Raw genomic sequence first — 4,535 nt, 5'->3', positions numbered from 1 at the left:
CATCTGAAAAATGGAGCTTGAGAAACTCCTCTCCAAACTGGGTGCCAAGGGAGGAGTGGTGAGGGGGGTTGTTTACAGTTGCCCACTCCGTGGGGAGCATCCTGGTCACACAAGGCCCATTTTCCTGCAAAGGTCTGGTCTCACACTTGTTGAATTTGGGTTCAAGCTCTTCCAAGGGTGCTGGTGGGGACGCAAGCCCTACAAGCTCTTTGTCCTAGCTCACCGTCAGATTTGCTCGGCTGCACCTTCCAAAAGCAATAGGAACCGGTCCTTCATAACTGTAAGTAAACAATCACTCATTAATAGTTTCACATGGCTCTCCCCTGCTGGGCTGCAGGCCCCACCGAATTCCTGGCTCAGTGCCTATCAGGAGAATTCAATCTCTGTGTTAACTAATTAGCAAAGTAGGCCCAGGAGAGCACTGGGGGAGCTTTTCTGCTAACTGGCATCAGTGCCACAGCTAAGGAGGAATGAGACGCAGCTTCCTTTCCCTGACCCACTTGGAAACGGAAGGTCTGGGGGCCCGGGACAGGGGTGGGGGATAGGGTTAGTCGCAGGCTTCTTCCTCAGGCCACACCCCTCTCCCGTGCTCACACGCACCCAGTCTGACCCAGGCCTGGCCCTGGTTCCACCACGACCCCAACTCCTGCCACGCCACCTGTCCAAGAACACAACACTTCTTAAACAGGTCAAGAAGTCTCCACATCAGAGTTAAACTCTGTCCCACGTGCATTTGTAGAGCCCGGCACACAAAGATGAAAAGCGGCAACCCCAGCCTGCAGCAGCTGACACTGCGGGGGAGGCCTGGTCACAGGGCGAGCTGGCGAGGTGCCTCCGAGAGTGGCACGGAAAGGACAGGAGACGGGGAAGGGGCAGAGGGCTTCCTGGAGCAGGAACCTAAAAAGGCCTCTTCCGCCCTTCTAACAAATGAGAAACAGCTCGATGTCCCTCACAAGGGGACCCAGCCTGGGCAAGGAGGATTGTTCCAGAACCTCCAGAAATAGTTGTTACCAGAGTTGGTGGTCCACAGGCTGGCAGTCAGGCCCACGGCCCCTCAGCAGGAAGGCGTGGGGGGCGAGCAACCTCAGGTTCCAGCCGCCCCCAGCCTCCTTCCTCATCACCCGGCCCCCCAGCCTTTCCCAGGGTGGGCCTCGAACTCAAACGAAGGCTGAAGGAACTCCGGCTGAAATTACAATAGTATTGACCGCCTTCCCTGTGCTATACATTACAGGCCCATGGCTTATTTATTTTATAACTAAAAGTGTGTACCTCCACTCCATTCACCTTTTTTCCAGTTCCGCCTGCTGCCCTTCCTTCTGGCAACCATCAATTCGTTCTCTGTATCTATGAGTCTGTTTCCGTTTTTGTTGGTTTTGTTTTGTTTTTTAGATTCTACATATAAGTGAAACTATACAGTATTTGTCTTTCTCTGACTTATTTCACTTAGCATAATACCCTCCAGGTCCACCCATGTTGTCTCAAATGGCAAGATTTCGTTCTTTTTTATGGCTGAGTAATATTCCATTGTATATACGTATCGCAGCTTTATTTGTCTATTGTGGGACGCCTCGGTGGCTTCCATATCTTGGCTATTGTAAATGATGCTTCAAAGAACATAGGGGTGCGTCGATCTTTTCAAATTAGTGTGTTTGGGCTCTTCAGATAAATGCCCAGAAGTCGAATTGCTGGGTCATATGGTAACTCTGTTCTTAATTTTTTGAGGAACCTCCATGCTGTTTTCCATAGCGGCTACACTCTGAGATTTACAATCTCACCAACAATTCACAATGGTTCCTTTTTCTCCATATTCTCACCAACACTGGTTGTTTGCTTTTTTTTGTTTTTTATTCTGACAGGTATAAGCTAATATCTCATTGTAGTCTTGATTTGCATTTCCCTGACGATCAGTGATGTCGAGCATCTTTTCAGGTGTCTGTTGGCCACCTGTATGTCCTCATTGGAGAAATCCCTATTCAAGTCCTCTGACCATTTTTTAATCAGGTTGTTTATTTTTTTTATTTGAGTTGTATGAGCTCTTTATATATTTCGGATATAAATCCCTTGTTGGACATTTTGTTTGCAAATATCTTCTCCCATTCAGTAGGTTGCTTTTCATTTTGTTGATGGCTTCCTTCACTGTGAAAATGTCTGTTGTTTTAAGTCACCCACAGCAGTCCTAGAAAACGAACAGAACGCTGTTCTGCGCTTTGCTGTTCTCAATCTATCTAGAAGACGGTAACACTCTTTCTTTTTTATCAGCCACTAAGTATTCCACTGTGTATGAATAATCTACCATTGATGAACATTTATGTTTCCAATCTTTAACTTCTACACATAATATTGCAATGACTGTCTTTGGATAGACAACCTTGTGGCCCCCCCAGGAAATTCACATGCCAAAGCAGAGTTACCGAGTGGAGGACTAGGTACGCTGGGTATATTTATATATTTGAAAGCTATTGCAAAAGGGCCCTCCAAAGAGATCAGACACTTTACATTCTTAGAAGCAACGTATAAGAGTTTTTCACTGGATCGCTTGTTTGTTTTTAATTGTCTTTGTTATTTTTCATGTTCCGAACCAATGCGAGTTTGTTGTCACGAGTGAAACAATACAATACCAAGATAATCTGTATTTGTGTCTCTGTGTCTCTCCTCTTATAAGGACACCAGAAGCTGACATCTCCCTTTCCCATTTCCTTCCCTTCCACGCTTTTCTTTATGATATTACTGGTGCCAACACCTGTTCATCTACACCTGCCTCTCTGCTTACACTAAAATGTGCAGATATGTACATATAGAGGAAGTTTGCTTTTTTGTCTGAATAAAACTGAATCATCAGATTCATAAACTTGTTTTCCCCTACTTTACAGTGGGCATATCTGTAGGTTAGTATTCTAATTTTTTTATCATGCACACACACACACACACACACACACACACACACACACACACACACACACAGATATCCTCCTCCATAAATGGCATCGTAGCAGGCATACGTAGCAGGGTTGACTGTTATAGATATTTTCAGTGCAATCCTGTTGCCCTCAAATCTCTATTTTTTTTCTCTCCTATTCCTTCTCCTTTCTCCTTTCCTACACAAGTAGCCCCACACAAGTACCTCTGATGGGCAGCCTTCGCTACCTTTTTTCATATTCATATATCTATGTAGAAATACAAACATGTATGCAAGTGTGGGACTTGGGGTCAAGTTTTGCTTTCTTTGGGGTCGTTTTGCAAAAATGGACCCATCTCCATTTCTCACTTTTCTCACTCCAGAAGAAAATCCTTCGTGGAAATGCTTCCAAGTTTTTTAATAGTTGCATAATATTCCCTGGCCAAGGGACTTTTACTTTGTTTCTAGTTGTCGTGATGGTGGCTTTTTTGTTTTGTTTTTTGTTTGTGAATAATGTTACAGTAAACATCTGGGGACATGTCACAATGTCACTGTGAATAATGTTACAGTAAACATCTGGGGACATGTCACAATGTCACTGTGAATAATGTTACAGTAAACATCTGGGGACATTTATCCTCTCGCTTTCTCTTTCTGTTCTTGCTGCTGACTCCCTCATGGTAGCGGGTTTCCTCAGGCCTTTTGTAACTGGATTGTCTACTCAGGTCTGACAGGCGTCCTGCTGGCTGCCTGAGCAGGCGCGGCTGAAGGTGTGTGCCGCCAGAGAAGTTTAGCTATTGCTTCTGCCAGGTGTCCCAAGGAGTTACCAGTCGGAAGCCACATTCTTTTTTTTTTTGAATTGTGGTAAAATATACATAAAATATACCATCTTAACCACTTTTAGTGCTTTCACCTGGTAATGCAACCAATTCCCAGAACTCTTTTCACCTTGGAAAACTCCAAACCCATGAAACAAATCCCCGTTTCCTGCTCCCCTCTGACAACCACCATTCTACTTTCTGTCTCTGAATTTTCCAGCCAGGAAAAGCTTTTATGTTTATTTCCTGGCCTGGAGACTCTAAGATCACATGAGTAGTGTAAATTCAATCCCAGATCCAAAAGAAGGCAGATATTAGGATACAAATTTCTCCAAAGAGGCCTTCCTCTTCCCCAACGAGACCCAGACCAGGTTAGAAAAGCTTTCTTCTCCTCTGCCTTTGCTGGTGCGTGCATTTTTTTCCAGCCTAACTTATACTGGTTTAAACTCTCAAGGGTCCCCCTCAGTTCCACCTCTCTGCTTCATTTAGGCTCAACACTTTGTCCTTTGTCCCTTGTCCCTGTGGCTATGCAAACAAAGTGCCTGGGTGATGGAGACCAGGGAAGGGCCCTCAGGGCAGGCAAAGCAGCCTGGCTCCCTCCCCAGACAGGTCTTACTTCCTTGCCCAGGGCTATCTTTATTTCCATGCAGCTCGGCGATGCATAAAAAGTGTGCAGATGGTTTTGTACCCTAAGTTTCTGGATGTTTTATAGAGCTTTTTCCCAAAATTATCAAATCTTCCTTCTTGCTAAAAAAGGATGTCCCTTACATTTCTTTCTCCTTGCATCAGTTTTTAGCCTTAACTTTTCATGGGCTCCTGTC

The sequence above is a fragment of the Pteropus vampyrus genome, unplaced genomic scaffold (assembly GCF_000151845.1).
Source record: "Pteropus vampyrus isolate Shadow unplaced genomic scaffold, Pvam_2.0 Scaffold399, whole genome shotgun sequence".
NCBI classification, from domain to species: domain Eukaryota; kingdom Metazoa; phylum Chordata; class Mammalia; order Chiroptera; family Pteropodidae; genus Pteropus; species Pteropus vampyrus.
This window is presented reverse-complemented; position numbering follows the sequence as displayed.